The sequence below is a fragment of the Gambusia affinis genome, linkage group LG08 (genome assembly GCF_019740435.1).
Source record: "Gambusia affinis linkage group LG08, SWU_Gaff_1.0, whole genome shotgun sequence".
Taxonomy (NCBI): domain Eukaryota; kingdom Metazoa; phylum Chordata; class Actinopteri; order Cyprinodontiformes; family Poeciliidae; genus Gambusia; species Gambusia affinis.
Window position 1 is genome coordinate 20,280,266 of NC_057875.1, and position 19,651 is coordinate 20,299,916.

At 40.8% G+C, this 19,651-nt stretch overlaps 1 protein-coding gene across 2 annotated transcripts in view; it reads left to right on the plus strand.

Annotated features, from left to right (window-relative positions):
• Positions 1–4,956: 4,956 nt before the first annotated feature.
• Positions 4,957–19,651, plus strand: part of plxnb2b (plexin b2b) — a 154,020-nt gene continuing 139,325 nt past the window's right edge. The window contains exon 1 of one of the 2 annotated variants that reach the window (XM_044124107.1): positions 4,957–7,089. The gene's annotated coding sequence lies outside the window, so the exon portion shown is untranslated. The remainder of the gene's footprint in view (positions 7,090–19,651) is intronic. The other variant, XM_044124106.1, reaches the window with a different exon arrangement.

Here is a 19,651-nt window from a genome sequence, read left to right on the forward strand (position 1 = left end):
CATATTTATTGCGGTACATCTCCAGACGTCATTCAACTCCTTCAAATGTCACTCGGTCTGTCCAACGCGTGCAGACTGTTCACAACAACCCACACACTGCTGCCGCCCTGCTATTCCCAGCTTGTAGTTTTTTTTCTTTCCCCAGACTGAGTCAAGAGTGACACCATAAGCCTGTCTGCCCGTTTTATGCCAAACCTGATGTCTCCTTGCCGCACGTGGCCTGTGCCAAGTACGTAAGCCTTTCACGCATTCCACAGCTAGATTAAAGTCCCTCTCTCCGTTTCCACGCGTCTCAAATAGCTTCTAAGTCGTCCAGCTGGAGGTGCTCTCCGCTCAGTTAGAAAGCAAGTCATGTAAGGGGTGTTGCCTCCGCTTCCAATAACACTCCTTCACTCCCTCGTCTCCTACACCTTCATCAGCACCCCCACAAGTCCCTGCGAACTGCTCCATCTGTTGACCTCGCATTTCACGATCTGCCTCCATCGCCTATCTGGCAGCCTCCAGTTTGATACGACAAAAATTAGCAAAACTGATAATGCACTCCCGCAGAAGTTGCGTCACTCGCTTGAGCCGTTTCTCATTTTGTCACTTTGCCGCCACAAACCCAAGAGCATCCAGTTGGGATCTTATGTGATGAGGGCGCACATGGTAGCAGAGGACAAGGACACGCACTTTTAAGCCTTGTTTTCCAAATAAAAGTCTGAAACGTGTGTTCACGTTCACCCCCATTTTGTCAACAGTTTGTAAGGATATCCTTTGCTTGTCTTTCAGTGTATGTCAATAGACTTTCGACACCTAGTTATGGTCATTTTTGTGTGTTACTTGCAAAATAGTTCGAGCTGAGTCAGACTGGAAAGAGATCTTATGTGAGCATCGATTTTAAATCCTCTCAATCCAGATTCACAGCTGGATTTATGTCTGGGCTTTGACTTGTCTGTTTATGTCTGGGTCATCAATTTCCACATTCTTGCTGCCTCCGAAATGCCTTTTTTTGTTTTCCTTTTTTAAGCAGGATTTCTTATAGCCAGCTTTTCTTTTTGTCCCTCAACCAGAAAGATTGTATTTGTGGCGATTTGAGTAGCTGACTAAAATTTAGGAAGTTAAACGTTTCTGCCACTTGAGTTTATGATCACTCTTGGCTGCTTCCCTGGTTTTTCAATAGACATATTTGTGTAAAAGACTAAGCCTTGTTAACATGTAACACACTTTGACACACTTTGATCGTCATGTAATCCATTTTATGGTATTGCATAAGTTTCCAAAGAATGCAACAAAAAAAAAATTTAAATTATGTACATTTAAGAGCAATATTTGTAGTTTGTCTTGTACAGTTTATGGAAAGTTCTACCTGAAATTATTTGATTTTATTGACAGGTCTTTGCAAATTGTTATGAATCTGTACTTGTTTGTGTCGAAGAGCAACGTTTGATGTCAAACTTTTTAAATATAGAAATACTGTTCTGAAAGGATATAGTAATTTATCTTTTTACATGCAGAGTGAATAAACAAAACAAACGATCATAAAAAGATGACTTTATTTACTTTTTTTTTTTTTTAAATAGAATGCAATACTGGGTTTGACCAACAGAGGGCAGTCTGTCCTTATGGCAAACATTGTGAACTATGAACCTTGAATGTGTTACGACCACTACATCATTACGGGCATCTGGAAGACTGCATCGTGAATGAGGTCATATAATGTGTTGATAGTCCAATATTTTAGTCCCTGGACCAGCTGAGGGACACTATGTGAATAATGGCCGTGTTTGACACCGGCATAATAGCGGATCATCACTATTCGAGCAAAATAAAGGGACGCTGCAGGTAGGTGTAGGCGCATTGATCAAAGTGTCATCAGGATATCTAATAGAACAAAGTAAAACTCTGTTCCACTCCAGTGAATTTAAAGAGCCTCGACTTGGCCTTTCTTTGCTACCCAGACTCCCCTGGGCTAACATGCTCAGAGATCCAGCAGCCTCATTACTCTTTAGACAAACAGATTTGGACATATTGAACTCAGACCCAAAACAACCCGGCTGTGTGCTGCCACTTTCCACTCTCCAGGCTCTGTGTGTGATAGGAGGGTGTTTGTCTCTCTCGCTCTGTCGCTGGCTGTCTGTTTGCCTGACACTTGTCTAGCTTGGCCTACTTTCGTCTTGATCTCATCAGTCAGTGTGAAGACCTGTGAAGGCCATCTTCCCCATCTTGCTCTGTGAATCCCCGCCAGCTCAGTGCCTGTGTCAGCAGTTAGGGACTGACTCAAAAACCCACGCAGTCTCTAGTGTTTGCTCCAGGGCCCACTAGGCAAAGGCAGCACTTCTCCTTCAATTCAGCAGACATGCTCATTAATCACTCAGAAAATCTGACACTGAGCCACGCACTAAGACTTGTCACAGTTGGAAAACTCAAAGAGCCATTTTTTTTTTTTTTACATTATGAGAAAAATACTCCAATCAAGGAAAATCATTCAGATAATCCTACAGAGCGCGTGCCCTTAAAGACAGTTATTCTCAAACCTTTTCTGCAAGTACTACCTCGCTAAATGCAAAGGTTTCATTGCACTAACATTCAGGCAGGCACGTTAAACTGGAAACACGGCATGACTTGTCATTTTTCCCCATTTCTGGTGTTGCTGGGCATGGATGTAATTTCTGCTTAGAACTTGCATTTTTTTTTGTCTTTCAAGGTAAAACACTGGACAGGAAGTCCTGTTAAGTAAAAATCCCAGGTGTTCTGGTTTCTCATCAATCCCAAAATCAAACTGCAATATCGCTGCTGCACACGTAAACCACAGCAGTAACTGCAGTGGTGAACTGTCAGTAGTTTTGTTGCTAAAGTCCTTTTTAACACACAACCTATGTTAGTGTTTGAACACATACATTAAAAAGAAATAACAGTTTTTAGCTATTACTGATGATAGAAGTTAGCTTGTCAATGAGCCCGGTAATTATCACGTCTCCTCCGTCCTCAAGCTTTTTATTACCCATTTACACGCCAATAAATCACTCAGAAATCTGACACTGAGCCCTGCTCTAAGACACGTCACAGTTTGAAACTCACAGTGCCAGTTTTTACTGTTAAGGAAAAAAAAATACTTTAATTGGGGAAAATCATTCATATAATCCTACAGAGTCTCTGTGCTTTAATCCTGTTGTTGTCAAATCCTTTGCAACATGTTCCACCACAGTGATATACTACATTACCACAGTTTATGATGGTGATGTAGCAAATGGTTGAAATATCTGTACTTTATCACAGCACAACTTAAAAATTTTCAATAAATTTTTTTTAAAGACTTAGCTGTGTTATATTTGCGCTCAGAAATGACAGCTGTCAAGTTCTAAGTTGAAACATTAAGTAGGAATTTCTCCAAATTCAGCTGTCGAAGTGAAATGGACGCCAAAGATAAAATCCAATATGGCCACTGTGGGTTTAAATATAGCGCTAGCTGCAGTTCTTAGCTGTTATTTAAATTTTTTTTTATGGTATGGATAATTAAATTTTTTTCTATAAATAGTACAGTACAAGTTTAGTAATGAAAATTTTGTTTTAGTACATAAAATGTGTAAGAAATTCACTTTTATTACCTATCATTGCTAAGAGCACTTAACTTGTCAGTAATCCAAGATACTGACATCTCACATTGGTTTTCTACTTGCAGGTGGAATATAGTTAAATTCAAGTTTGGCTTCATTCACAAATCCATGTTTGAACACATGAGATAAAGTGATGAGCCACCAGCTCTGGTTCCTTGTTTACCGTTGTCAACATTTTACTGGCACTTGTGTTTTTTCTAGTTCCTGTTTAAAGTAAACATCGGTGTGTTTCAACAACTAATCATTTTTGGTTGCTTTTTAGTTCTGATTTTCCATTAGAAGTAGTTGGTGTCAGAATTTACTCTAAGGTTACCAAGTCCCACCAGTGGTACTTGTACCAAGGAACCTTGTTTTTTTGTTATTTTGAGTAGTAGCAACAATCAAAATGTGGTCATCAGCACACAATTGATAATCCTACTTTTTGTTCTTTGCAGCTTGAGTTTGCCACAAATCTCTGACAAATCAGACCAAAAATGACGTGAACATATGGCTCATTCAAAGCCCGTTAAGTGTTCACAGCTTATAAACACTGAAGAGCTCCAAAATTATAGCTACTCCTTCTGATTAACGATTCAGCAGTCGAGGTACAGAGCACACACAAATAATTTGTGTTATTCAGACTGCTAAACCTTCTCTTGTGAGGACACAGGCACATGGGGCTATGTGAAATGTAAATGAACGAAGAGGGTTGGTTTGGAAAAGTATTTTTAAACCAAACAGTTTCCCCCAGAACTGCATTAATCAGCACTGATTTATTTGGAATAAGAGCGGCGTGTGTGTGTGTATGCTTCCTTGTTTACGCACCAAGAAAAGTGCAATTAACATCATTGCATCCAGTCACCTAAAATACAACATATGTGTATAGTTTATGGTGACAGCTAATTTCCCATTACTGTCAGCTTGTTTTAAAGCGAGCTGACGCCGAGGCTTCTGCTGCTGCCACAACAACAAAATGGAAACTCGCTGGTTGATTCAGACAAGATCACCATGTGACAACCGTTATGTCTTCCCTTGCAAAGCTGAAAGACCTCGCTGTCAGCAGCCTCCGCTGGCAACTGGTTTATGTCCATCCAAAGCAATACACACTAGAAAGCTGTCCAGAGTGATTCCTGTTGATTATCCCAGAGTACCATGAGATTGTTACTGGATAGACACAGGCCGTCTCTGGAGTGTGTTTTTCTACGCTAGTTATTAGAGGCTGTAAGCGCGTGCAGCGAAATATCCGAGGTCATGACCTCAAACTTGCAAGGACCCGACGTGGAACTTTTTCCTCTGTTACTCCACAATCCAATAATAATCTGGACTAATCTTTTGTATTCTAATGGGAACAAAAATGCATAATGGTCACCAGGCTGTCAATAAAATCTTGGCTTATTCAAAAAGCTTTGTCTGCAGGGAAAATATGAGGAATGGAAATAAATATAAGTCAATGGAACAGTATTTTATAAGCACAATCCGATACCTGCGTTAACCTTTTTTTTTTTTTTGCATCCAACATTTTGACATGAGAATAAAAAACATATGTAGGATAATTACAGTTATGAGAGCTCAATTCCAATCAGCCTCTTTAGAGTTATGTTGGAAAGCCTTGTGTTTATGCACACTGCTAATTGTAAAATTTACTGCTATGCTTTAATCTGTGTAGTCTATATATATTTAGCAACATCAACATAACTTTCAAATTTCCCTGTACTTGACAAGACTTCATTGGATACACTTTGACCAGGGGACAAAGTGGAGTAATTTGTAATAAGCAAAGCCCCAATTTATCTAAACCACCTGCAAGGCAGCACTTTTAAACCTTTAATTTTTCCTCACACATTGGGGTTGTTCAGCTCAGAATACAAAATACACACAAAAACTCACCCATATATACATACATATAGTGCATAAATAAAACAATTTCTAATACAGTGTGTACACAACACCGACTTCTTTGTGTAGACTTTTTGTCTTGTGAAATGTTTTGAGATGACGTTAACCTGAACTCAAGTTAATGTTCACACTGACCTCTCAGCAAACTTACGAATATAAAGCCTGCTGCTTGATGTAGCATTCACACTCCCACTGTGACGTAAAGACCGTTTATCCAGCTGGAGCCAATCACTGTTGAGCTGAAGATAGATATGACATAGACGCACAATCATAGTGGACTGAAAAAAGACACGTAACCAAACGCGTTTGAAGTTCCTTAGATTTAAAAATATTTAGGATTATTTGAGGAGATCCAAAAAAAAAAAAAAAAAAAAAAAAAAAAAAGACAGGAAAGGACTCCAGATGTACCCACTATTACTCTAAATAACCTATAAATAATATTTTCCGAACAGACAAGACTTCTGAACGTGTATAAGGGAGCTTCTGGTCAGGAAAGAACCAGAAGGACAACACCCAGTGCAACATAGATTGTAAATTTAGCTTGCTCATCCACTGTACACACGGTAAAAGGTTAAAGTTCACTTTCTATCCGATTCAAACAAGGTTTGTCCAAAACATATAGATTAACGCGATCTCTCAAACAGTTCTAATTTGTCACACCAGATATGTATTTGTCGTGAATATCGTTCGCATTTCATAAAGCTTTTACACTGGATTGAGAAAATAAAATAATATAACAGCGTACCGGACACTGGCAGTAGAATTAAGTAGGAGCTATTACTTTTCATAATGAATACTAGGCTTTATTGCTTGGAGTGACCTGGAAACGCCCCCACAGAAAGCTGAATCCGGTGCAGCACTTTGGGAGCCACAGCGCGGGGCTTGCCTGCCTCCGTACCGCTGCCTTTCCCTATCCGCGGAAGTATTTTCTATGTGCGTGTGTGTCGGCGAGCAGGAGACACAACTTGTAGCCTTCTCCTTGTTTCCTCCGCACACAGCGGCTTCGCCTTCAGCGTGCACTGGAGTAAGGGAGAGGGGGATACTTCTTTCCCGTTGTCGCTGTCGTCTGTTCTTCCCCCTGCGCGCGCTTCTCTCCAACCCTCCCAACCAGCCTGTCCGCTTGGGTTCCTCCTCGTCCTCCCTCCGTTTTGTACGCAAACCTCCGGGGCTCCAGAACGCGATGAGGGTCAGGACGAGTGCGTGAGAGTCACATCCCACAGGTGTGTTGCCGCCACTGCGAACGGTGCCTCTAGGCTCTGGTCAGAGGCAAGCGCGCGCATACCTGGAAATTACCATGTGACTCCGCACCTGGGCGTGGAGAAAGTCCTCTTATTCCAACCGGAGACTCTTTTGTTGAGGAGTTGACCGCGCCGTCTCCAAACAGCAGCGACTGTTCGGTCAAACAGCGTGACCCGGGTTTTGGCTACTCTGTTTTTCCTCCCTTCCAGCGGAATAGTGCCTTTTCCCCAGACCCACTCACAGGACGCGAGACGAGATGTAAAACTTCCTTACGGACATTTCTCTAAATAAAAGTCGCCAGATTTCGTTAGAGGGATTCTTCACTTGGCTCTCTGGACTGTTTGCGTTTGTGGAACTACTCCGCTCTTTCACCTTCAAGGTGAGTTCCGAGAAAGGCTCGTCAGTGCTGTTGTTTTCATCCCCTTTTGACTTTGTATGAATTTCTGTCTCTGTTAGGTGAGAGCGTGAACACACATTTAATGCCAGTTAGCGTTAGGAGACAGCGGACCCCAGGAACGTCGTTACACTTCAATAACCCCTTTTACTCCGTTTTAGTGCTGCCTCAAAAGTGGCTTCGGATCAGTTCGCCCTTTTGCCTTTTCGTACCAGTGTACAAACCATTTCCTTGATCATTGCGTATCAATGACTTCTTATTATTGGTAGTGTTTAAAAAATTTTGTGGAAATAAATATTCACAATTACTCAACTGTCTCCTATAGTGAAATTAATTGCATATTAATTTCTAAAGATGTTAACTATCTCAACATAATTAAAAGAATAAACAGTCCTACCTTTCTCGAGGACCATTATTACTGGCTATAATAACATTAATGCATTCCTACAATTATATTGTATTCCTTGTCATCTTCGCTGTCAGTCCCCAGAGTCTACCCCAAATGCTCTCTTGCAATTGACAGCTTTGGTCAGTGTTGCAAAAGTTTTAAAAGTAAGTTTGTTTATTGCGTCTTGTGGATTCTTTGCCGGCTCTTCTCAGCTGTAAGGTCAGCCAAAATTATTGTTTTGATGAAGACAGGCAGTTGCAGATACAGACACATTCAGAGGATAAATTTCAGACCTCAGATCAGAAACTTCTTGACAAAAAGGTTGAAGTCGCCAATAGCTCTCTGAGGACATATGCTGCACCAAGCGTCTGCAGACAGGACTATATTGTGTAATGTACCCAGGGTTAAATAAGTTCAGTGAATTTGCAGACAAAATAGAATATAGAAAGCCAATAAAACATTTTCAAAGACTGTTTTCCAGTCTACTGCTTACATCAGGGAGGTCTTTGATCAGGTCATTGGTTGTGCTTCTACCACCGTTTCAGACCTTGTGAAATATGACCCTGAGCAAACTAAAATGACCCCCTGCTGATGTATAGTATCCATCATAGTCAAATAACTACAGTCTTGTCCTGTTGATTATAAACAGATTATAGAGATTTGCAAGCAATCACCAGTTGTCAAAGTCCTGGGGTCTTACAAATTAGATATACCCATATACTGTCGAAAACTGAGGTGTGAGAAGACCAAAACTGTAAGTGTGAAGCAACTAAATGGGCAATATGACTATCATCCCTTCAAGGCTCAAGTCCTACAGCCAGTAGTCTGTTTGATGAAGGCAAAAAACCTTGTGAAAACAAGGTTTTTTGTTTTCACAAAAACCTTGTTTTCACAAGGTTTTTGTGAAAACCTTGTGAAAACCAGAATGCCGTCCTTACCATGAAACGCACCGGTTACGCTGTGGTGGATACGTAAATGTTTTTTTTTTTTTTAAAGTCCTTTTGTGCACAAGTAATGAGCTGTGTCATTGTAGTTCTTCACAGTTGCACTCATGACTGTGAGTGAAAACTTGTTCGACTGTTCTCGGACTCAACAGCTGATTGATGGTACAAGGAGAGGGAATAAAGGTCCCAGAAGGCATGTGCTTCCCTAAAACCATTCATCTAACGTCAGATGCACTACAGCCACGGCATCTGCCCAGTCACCTCACAAGGGGCCATCTGTCCCTGCGCGATCGGCAATTTTGGTGAGAAATGGGCACGTGAGCCACGTTCCTCACCTCTCTCACCTCTGGACAGGCGAGCTGTACATCAGCATCCGAGAGCACAGACGTAGTAGAGAGCCATGCCTCATGTTTGCTTTTTCTCCTTACTCTGTATCCGCTCTGTCTTGTCTCTTTTGTGGAGTACAAGGGAACAGAGGCACGATTGATGTCCCTGTTGAATCTCAAATGCTGTTCTTGCCAGTCTGTATCTCTCAGTCCCTGGCGCAGCCCTCAGAAAACCACTGTACTGCCTTGTTGCCCTGTTTAAATAATCTCTTTTTTTTTAATCGTCATCTAGACATGCCTACTGTACTGTGATGATCTACCTCCTGGAGATTATTCCAATTAAATAACTTCATGCAAACAGCCTCATAGTGGGAATGGATTAGCGCAGGAAGGGGTTGTGTGGAAGCCGGAAAGGTGGCTGCTGGTGTCTGGAAGAGGTTCGAGCAGGGGGTCAGCCTCCAGTATCTTCCCCGCGCCGGGAGAGATGCCATCTGGTCACACAGAGATGAACGCAAGCAGTTTTAAAAAGTAACCCCCTCTCCCTCCTCCCCGCCTCTGTTTAGTGTGTCTCTCTCTTTCTCCGTGCCCCACAATGCTTCATTCAGTGTTTATCTCTTCTGCTCTGAATAAATAGAGACACCTTATCTGTGCAGAGGAGAGTGTGATAAATGTTTTCTCCTGCTTCCCCACAAGGGTGAAGAAGACGGGCGTACCACACTGCTTCATCATAGATGCTCTTTTCAGGACAGGGGAATGGGAGACGTTTCTCATTCAGGTCATGCAACGGGTTTCAGGAGTCTGCAAAACAATTCCCAAAGCACAGACTCATACCCTTTTAATGCAAGGGAAACGGGAAAACAAATCGAGCATTTCTGAGTTTTCTTCGCCTTCAATCTCTCTCCCTTTGGGTAAAAGGCGGCTGGATCTGGAATTAAACTTTCAGGTGAAATGTAGCATGGAGTAGCTTACAAAAGCTCTCATGGCAGGTGTACATTTTCATATTTGCTGTATTTTTATGCTTTAGTGGGTTGTAATGTTAAAGATCAAAGGAAAATGTTGCTTTATTTTGATGCGACATTGTGTCTTTTGCCTCTTTTTCCTTGCAAAGCATCTCATTATGGTCCTTATTTAGGACCATAAATAAGCCTCCCTTTATGGTCCTAAAATAAGGTCTGCAAATTGCAATTATCTCTTGACACAGATTCTGTATTGCCTCTCTTTAAAAAAGCCCAGATTTGTGGAAAGCAGAACTAATAGTTGTCATATGAACAGATTGTCCTGCTTTAGCTTTGGATCTCTGCAGCTCCTCCAGAGTTACCAAGGGCCTCCTTGTTTGGCCTATCAGTATGCTAGAGAGAGAGAGAGAGATAGAGAGAGAGGTGAGGTCTAGGAAGGTTTGCATTTTTGCCACACTCCTCTTTTATTTCAGATGATACTGTTAGCAAACCAATATTCTGTTACAAACCTCTTCGGATTCACAGAACAGCTGTCTTTATACTGATTATGTGAGACATTGGACTAGATTTTTAAACTGGACTGTACTTATGACATAGGTGACTTAAAACAAAAAATTAGGGGCAATCAGTTATGTTCAATTTTATTTAGGATGTCTGAGTAAAGAGGGCTCAGTGGAACTCACATCAGACTGTTCAAATTTCATTGTGACTAATTTGGAAGCCATGTATAATATTCCTTGCACTTGATTATTAAACGCTACTCTGCATTGAAGATTGTGGTTGTAATATGAGCAAAATGTAAAATGTTCCAAGGGGTATAACGACTTTTTGTTCCCCCAAGGCACTGTAACTGCCTTTGGACTACTTATGAACGGATGTATTTTATTTTATTTCTTTACATCAAAGGTTGCTCAGATGCTGTCTTTTCTTACGGGATTTGAAGTGGGCTAAAGTTTTAAATTCTTTCGTCTCTGTTTTTTCCACAGAGTGTAAATGCATGTGGCCTATTCTGGGACTTGGTAGCATTTTTTTGAGGTCAGATGAATTCATACTCATCCACTGTCTCTTTTGTTTCCTTTGCCACGGATTACAGACTCCTGTCATTTTCATTTGGATAATAAAGCCTTAATCCTCATAAACAACAAGCAATCCCTTCCCTCCTGTCCATTGCACACAGGCAAGAACAAAGCACTGGACAAGCAGAGACATGACAAGCGTTTCCATCATTGTTGAGGGCCACTGGTTCTTTTTCAACGGCTAAATAAGCCTCCCTTTATGGTCCTTTCTAGTCATTATAATCTAAATTATTACTGCATCGCTTTACCTTTTTAGATCTAATTCACGATATTGTTTGGCAATTCTCCCCTCTGTAGAGTAGACTTTCTACATTTACTGAGCATAAAACAAGTGTGGTGCGAACTGGATGTGCATGTGTGCTACCTTGTTCCTGTTGCTTTCCTTATGTACACATTGCTTTCAGGGGAGTGTGGGCAGATGCTTGAAGGGTGTGTCAGCCTGGCATTAGGCTGCTGAAAGATGGGGGAGGGAATTAAGATTTCCTTTAAATTGGAGATAGACCTGTCTTTTCATGTCTAAGGATTATCCAGTGGTGAAGGAGGTGCCACACTGAGGTGGATTTCTGATCTTATCTCCACTGGGTTTTGCTGCTGCCACCCTTGCCCTTGGAAATGAAGGCCTTGTCCTGAACCGTGTTTTTTTTAAAAATTTTATTTTATTTTTTACAGCTGCCTCTCATTCTGATGTGATGTATACACTTCACACAACTAAACACCCGCTACCCTTTCCACTCAGCACATTTCCTGTCCTCTCATGCACTTGAGATCAGAGTAAACAAAGCAGATGTGCGACAGATCTAGGAGTTGTGATTGTGTTAATTCTCATCTCAAGTCCTCAAGCGCCAGGCTGTGAATTTGGCTTTGTGACAGAGGAGCCTGGCACTTCTTTGCAACGTCAAACATCAGCAGCAGATGAATTTCACTTTAAGGTCCAGTAGCCTTTGCAGCTGAAGGGTCAAACGCAGCTCGATGTGTTTTTACTTTTGCTGCTGAAACGACCTTGGCACTTTCACAATTCAAGCTGTTTTATCCCCATGTCCACCAGCAACCGCAGAGCTCAGTCAACCCATCACAGTTGTGCACTCACGGTGGTTTTCCTTGCTTCCTCTTCCCCCACCTTTGAGCTAAGTTACTCTCCCTTCCTCTACTGGAGCATGAGTAAGAGAAACATAATGAATCTTGAAAATACCTTTCTGAAAAAGCTGAATGAATCACCTGGGGCAAGAGCTGCCTTAATTGCTTAGTTGAAGCGACGTGGGTCATGATGTTTTACAGGAGTTTCTTTTTTGGGGGTGGGGGGGCAAACTTCTTTAAAACGAAAGACTGAACAGGAGCATTTGTTTGGTGTGTTCATGACAAAATGATCTTAGAGACTTTCCAGTTAGGCTGTCCGTGGCTGATGCAGAGTTTTCCCTTTCATGACGTCTGACCTGGCTCGATCACCAATCATTAAAAGGAAAATTGTCCAATTCGGATCTCTGGCCAGTTGTTTGGTGCATCAGTCATTGTCGGGGCTGTGAGAAGGGCTCTTTGTAAACAGCAATATGGACCGTCGCCAGCAGTGAAGACTGAAACCCAATGATGGAAACAGTAAACAAACATTTGCCTCAGTCCGCCTCCTCTGAGCCACTTTCCTTTGGCTGAAACAGACACTGGCTTTTGATGGTGCCTGTTTACTGGAGGCATGTCATCCAGCCCACCAACTCAGGCCATAAGCAACATTTCACACCCAGTAAGCCATTTTGCCTGCTGCCACAGATAGGTTTAAATGAGAGCTCCTCTGCAAATACAACCCTGTTCAGATCACCTCGTTTCCTCTACACGGAGATGGTTTCTTGTTTCGATTCCAGAAAAGACAAGAGCAGAAAGTTAATTCATCTGCTGCTTTTATAATTAAGCCTCGCGTGATTCACTATCAAAACACTACCTGCTTAAACACTTCAGAGGAAAGTCGGTTGCTTCATCTAGTCTAATGTGGCAGGCGATCTTTAGTCACCCTCTCTTTGCTTAGGATGAGAAGACGGTTCAGATCTCTCAAACTGAAACATACAGAAAATGACTCGACGCTTCATTTCTGTGCAAATTGAGGGTGCTTGTGAAGGATTTGGCTGCTTCCTGATACATCTGCCTCAGAAGGCTTTGGGGCTGACATGGTCTTAGGCTTACACTCGCTGCAGAATAATGGAAACTGTGTAGAGCTACTTATTCCACCTGTAATGCTTTATCACCGCACTTTTTAAGTCTTCAACTAAGGGTTTCTCCACACTGAGTGGCATTTAATCCCAGCAATGGCACCAGAGGATGCAATTCATTTTCATTCGTGTGAGTCATTTCACAGTTAATCCTCCAAACTGACCAATTTACTCCCGCCAAGATCATTTTTAATTATCACCTCTGCTTTACAGCTAATACGATGTCCAGCTGGTTGATGTTAATAGGCTAGTGGCTGTCGACTGTTGGCCCTCTGTTGCTTTTTCTCTCTCTCGCTCTCTCTTTTTTTTTCCATGTACACTTGGTGATTAATTATGAACCAGTGAAAATGAGGCTCAGCCAGAAATGGTAAGTGACAGATGCATGAAGGGGTCAGTTCAGTGGCAGCAGCTGGAGACGAAGGTCACAGTGTCAGATAGCATAGAGACACGATAACATGACAAACTGCGGAAGAGAGACGGGGATGTCTTGTGCGAGTGAGATTTTGAGAGGAGGCTTGCGCAATAAAATTAGTGGTGCTGCAAATTAGTGACTGCTGTCGATTTTTAGTTTTCAGATTCTGGTTTCTAAGGATTGGCATATCTTTATATTGAAATTAACCAATGCAGATCAATATTGTCTTACAGAATTGAGACACTTCTTTTGTCCTCTTGTCATGATTGTCTAAGGTTTTAATTTCAAATTAAAAAGATACACCCTAAACAAAATTTTATATTTAGTATCAAGTTATTTATACTCCATGTACAGCTGTAGACGTCGTGTTATTTTTGACAGGCTTGGATGATCAGTTCAGAACTCCACTTTGTAATTGTCCCCATTTGACTGAAATATAATTTTTTTTAGATTGCTAGTATTCAGTTTTATTGACTGATGGTGTTAACGGCATGGATATTACACTGTGCAGTGCAGTCCCCTGTGTGGTCCTTAGCATGAGCGATTCATCTTGTGTGCTTTTCCCTTCCATGCATTTTCTGCATGGGAGAGAGGGAAATTGTAGCTTTTAAATCTAAACCTGTTTCCAATATTTAAACATAAAACTAATATTGGAACCACGTGGCTATTTCTGTTTTTTTTTGGCAAAAATCTGGATTTTTTTGAAAGTATTTTTATTTTTTCAATTTTTAAAACCTCCCCACAATCAAAATTAAATATACAACGGTAGTAATTGATTTGAAATAAAACTGGGTAAAACAGTCATTTTGCTGACCCGAGCTGTAGAAAGGCATCAGCAGCGTTGGGTCATGAGACCATATGCTGCCCTTATTATTTCTGGCATGCATTGAAACCTGCTGGCAGGTGCAAATGGTCATGGGGGAAGGTGGCCAGCTCTGCTGCAGGTTGGATGTCTGTCCCTTGGTCATTTCAGTCAAATTGTGAAGTTTGCTAAGGCTGCAGAAAGATGTTTTGTTCCACTTACTTGCGCTTATTTGTGCAAAACATGAAGTCTCCAGACCTTTCTGCCGTGCGTCTCAATAGGATCTAATAATGAATACTAATATAGACAAGATGACACAGGGTTTCTAAGCATAGCACAGTTAGCAGCACTTTACACAAATCCAGGCTGTTTAGTAAATCTCGTCTGTCCCTGAAATAAATCTGCATCCTTTTATTATCAAGCTGGTATAATAGAGTATATAGACAAGGTTATGCTTTATTACATTTTATAATGAAATAGTATGAGGATTTATTTATTTATTTTTTCCAGTATCATGTCCTTGTCTCTGTTAAATGAGGTGGGTATAGTGGCCTTTCGCTAGCCTATGATCCAAGAGGGACCCATTAAAATCTGTTCATACAGCCATTGTTAAAGTTGCTGAGAATCTAGTTAAATGCCACTGGCTCTGTTGCTTCTCATCTGTAAACTGACAGACCGTTTTACTGTGGCTGCAGTCTCAGCAGCAGTAATAATACTGCCTAAGAAATAGCCTCAACCTCAGAGACTGACATTTTGCCGGTGACCCGTCGGTCGCAAAAAAAAATTAACTAGACTTTGCAATAATTTTTTAAGGGAATCTCTTTTTATTGATCCCCATGGAGAAATTGGCACCTGGGAGCAGCCGGAGAGTGATTCAGCAGAAAAAAGTCGGGGGACAATGCAAGCATAAATAGAAATAAAAATGCACCAAAACAGCGAAAAGTGGCCTGTGCGGAGGCCAGCTTTGTCATATTTCATTGTGCATTTCATTCTGCTGTGCAGATTTATAGCAGGCATTAGAGTGAGTCAGGTATTTTACCTCTGCGTTGACCTTGACGTAATGTCTGTGGGTCAAGAGCCAACGAACCAACTATATACACTCTGTTGGAGTGTATATAGTTGTAGTTTAATGATAATAAAGAGCAGCATTATTTGCAATGGCATGCAAAAGAACTGGTACTCCTGGTCATAATAGAACTGCACATTTCATTGTTTACATCGAGATCTTTTTAAACCAGAACGTGGTAGTGCATCATTCTCAATAGAAGAGGAAGGATACAGGTTTTTAAAAATCAAACATATATATATATATATATATATATATATATATATATATATAAATATATATATATATATATATATATATATATATATATATATATATATATATATATATATATATATATATATATATATATATATATATATATATATATATATATATATATATATATATATATGGCTTGCATCCATGTTCAGTTCTCTGGAATCAAAACTTTTTAAAACCACAACTACAGCTTCACAGTTCAAACTGTAGTGCTTCTTCTTTGCTTCTTTGCAAAGTTACTCCAGAAAGTCAAGCGGACTGGAGTGCCATTTTACATGAATATAGTTTAAAAAATCTATTCTGTTTTAGTTCCGACTGTTTGTTTAAGGTCACTGACTTGAATATCTGCTCCAGTCTGAGGTCCTTTGCAGCCCCTTGCATGACTTCCATGTATTCGGTCTATCGTTCCATTATCTGTTTTATGTCCCTGCTGTAGAAATCATGTCCACTAGATAATGCACTGCTTGTGGCAAACTGCAGATGGGACTTCGTCTTGCTTTCTTTTTGCCACTTTGCCATCACAGACAGATTAGAGGAGCTGATATCAACACATGATTCCCCCAAATTTATCACAAGTCTTCCTGTGAGTTCTACTGAATTTTATTCAGGAGTATCAGAGTAAAAAGGGCTTAGTAGAAATGTCTGCCTGATTTTTATATTTTTTTTTAGATTAAAGAATTTGTAAACATGGGGAAAAATGTTTTCCTTTTCATTCTATTTTTGTCATGCTCTTTTTGTTGTTGGTCTGTTTTAAAAAGCATTGTATTGGTGGTTGTAGCGCACCAAAAATGGAAAAAAATTCAAAGTACTGCTGGTGTTGTCAACCAACCATGAGCCTTGTGCTAAAACAGGGTGGAAGTATCTAAACAAATTTATGTCTAGAACTTCCCTGTAACACCGCCAATGCAGAATTCACCTGGTGTTTCTTTATGAGACTTTCCTCTTTTGCTCCATTATTGTTATTATTTTTTTCTAAACTATTCTTCTTACCCAGTGTGTCTGTGCTCTAGGTGGACATCTTTCCTGGCGTTCTGAACCTGCCTGCAGCGTGAGGCTGTCTACTGAAATGTAGATCTGTGGAGGTGTCATCATTGCTCTATGTCTTAGGTGTCCGCGGTTGCCCCGTAGCCTCACTACTCTATTCATGCAGCCATAACGGCATGCATTATTCCTCACTGACTCATCTGGGCAGCCTTAAAGCTACCAAGTTTTGTTTCCCCCTATCAACTTCTTTTAGCTAGATAAAGGAAGCTCATTTGGTTTTTCTTCTGCTTTTCTTTTCTAAATAGTCTGATTTCCAAAGGTTATTATTCCGACTTATTTAGTGTACATTATTTTTTATCCTGCAGCACATTGTTTCCAACTGTTCCCCTTTTTCTCAGATCTGTTTACAGTTGCACTGCCGTGGCTGTGCAGTCTCCAACTAAAGCAAATGGTAGTCTTGGGAGAAATGACATCAGAGTTGCAGCCACATGCCCTTGTAGGAATGCCTAAATATTTACAAGCTCTCATAACACATGCTAGCCAACCACTCAGTCTTGGATATGTTCCGCCTGTTAGTTTTAAAACTCAGCCTTGTGGTCACTTCAATCTGGTGCGACTACGTCTATCCTGCTTCTCGTCAGAGCCGAACCCACGTCACGTCCTTCTTTGAAGCCCAACTCTTTAATTACACTCATTAGCCATAGTGGATGTGCTGCTGGGGTTACAGAACCTTATTACCAAGACTTTGTCTTGTTCTCTCTCTCTCTCTTTTTTTTGTGCCAAACAGCAAATAGCCTGATGCCTTCTCTCTAGTGGCTCCTTTGAAAACAAGTTGCTCTTACATTGTTTACAGAATACATTCTGCCAATTGCATCCCCAAATCACGCACAAGTCTCACCAGGAGACATCCCCCCCCATCTACCCTCATCCTCTTTCAAATGGATATGGACAAGTGTGCAGTGTGCAGCAGCTTAATAACAGACTGTAGCAAACCCAGGGATGTTGGACAGCATGTTCACTTTAGCTTGTTTACTTGTTGACTGGTGCCAATTGGTGTTCCAACCAGAACCCGATAGCCATTTATCCTGCACTCCGGACCTCCATTAAGGTCTCTTTGTTGTTGTTCTTGTTGAGATCAACAGTACACTTACACTAACGTGTCTGTGCTTCTCCCTTAGCCAGCTTTTTTTTTTTTTTTTTTTTTTTTTTCATGTTTAACCAGGTTCTGCTCTACTTCATCTCGAGTCCCTGTCTTTGTCTGCTGTCAGGAATTCATCACACATTCCTCTGTGTCTGTTGTTTAATTAGTAATACAGAGTCGCTTGACTCTTTTGGGTAATGGGAAAAAAAAAAAACAACTAAGTCACATTTTGTTCCCAATAGGTTCCTATGCGTCTCTCCACCTTCCGACTTGAAAACAAAACATTATCCCCCTTGAGCAGTGTGCTAAAACCACACATCTGTTCTCCACAGAAGATGTAAACAAAGCAAATTTTAATTACTGGAAACCGGTGGGATTATTAAATACAGTCTTATTCCGTGCATAAAGTGTATTTTCTTCCTCTGTAGGAAATCTGATTAGGCTAGATTAAAGCAGTCCACTTTTTGTTAAGACCTGTTCATGCACTGATCAGCACAACATTATGACAGGTGGTGTGAAGCGCAGCATCATGGTACCTGTTAGTGGGTGGAGTTTCGTTTGGCAGCAGCAGGTGAACATTTTTGTAATTAAAATGAATGTGGTTAGAAGGAGGAATGCCTAACCCACAAATATTCTACAGTCTGCAAGTCAACTTTATTTGTTTAGCACATTTCAGCAATAAGGTTGTCCAAAGTGCTTACTTCATAAAAACATCAGACAGCCGAGATTGATCTATTCAAAAGTGTTTGAGGAATACGTAAATGAGTGAAGGCTGGCCCATGTGGTTCTGATCCAATTCATGGGCGACTCTTGGTCTGGTAGGTTCTGAGAGAAAACTGCAGCAACACAGCGCATTTCAGTTTGCTCATCATCTGCCCGATGTGGTTTTGGTCTCTTTGAGTGGGATAATAACTCTGGCATGTGCCAGAAATGGTTCTGGAGTGGCTTGAGGTGTTGACTTGCTATCCAGAATTCCCTGAGATCAATCCAGTGAGCTTCTGTTGGATATCCTAGACAAACATGTGACGCAATAGCACCACCTCAAACTTTACATCACCTTAAGAAGAGGCTCCTTAAAGTGATTGGATTGCTAAATACATGCTTCAGTGGGGCAGGGTGGTTTATTTTTTTCTCTATCCAAGATTTTTATACTGTGGTCAGTAAGCATTGGTCTGTTTAGTTGTTTTCAGAACAATAAGATATAGTGTTTTTTTTTTTTAATGTGAAGAAATGTGTCCGTGTAGCAAAAATGTTTGTTAGCTGAGAAGCACATTGCTCCCCCATCTTCTGCTCTATGAGTTTGTTATACTTGAATACACTTGATGACTACTTTCAGCAGTTATTATATTTGCGCTTTGCTTTATGTATTAAGACTAAAATAAAAACTACAGAGCACCCTATTAATTTGAAATAATCAACATTCTACTAAATTAAAAATGATTATTTTCTTACTTTAAAATAAATTTGATCATCCCATTTATTTTTGTGCTAAAATTTGTGTGAATTTTGTGAAACCAGTGTATGTTTTTGAGCTTATGTGCACAAACTTTTTTTGAGTGCTTGTATTGAGAAGCCAGTATTAGTCACATGTTTGTGTGTTCAAAGGCCCACATGACACGGTTCAGGGAAGAATTGGTCACACTGTCCTGTTTTGTCATCCTGTCCAGGATTTAGTAACTGTTGAAAGGTTAAGAAGGAGTGCCAAGTTTTAGATGCAGCACCCCTGTGAGAAACACTGCCCTACTTCAGTCTGGGGATGCTGTGAACACCAGAGTACTCGCTTAGCGGACTTTTTTTGTGTGTGTGTGTTGTGTTTTTGCATTATCAGCAGCAGCAGACTCAAATGCAGCTCCAAAATCATGCTTCTTCCGTTTCTGTTGGTGGAATTAGAGGCTGAAGGTTGTGCTGTTGCCTGAGTGCTCAGGAAGAAGGAACTATTTGTGAGAAGTTAAAGCTCCTCTGTTACGGTTGACTGAGACTGAGGCCTTCCTTCTGAATG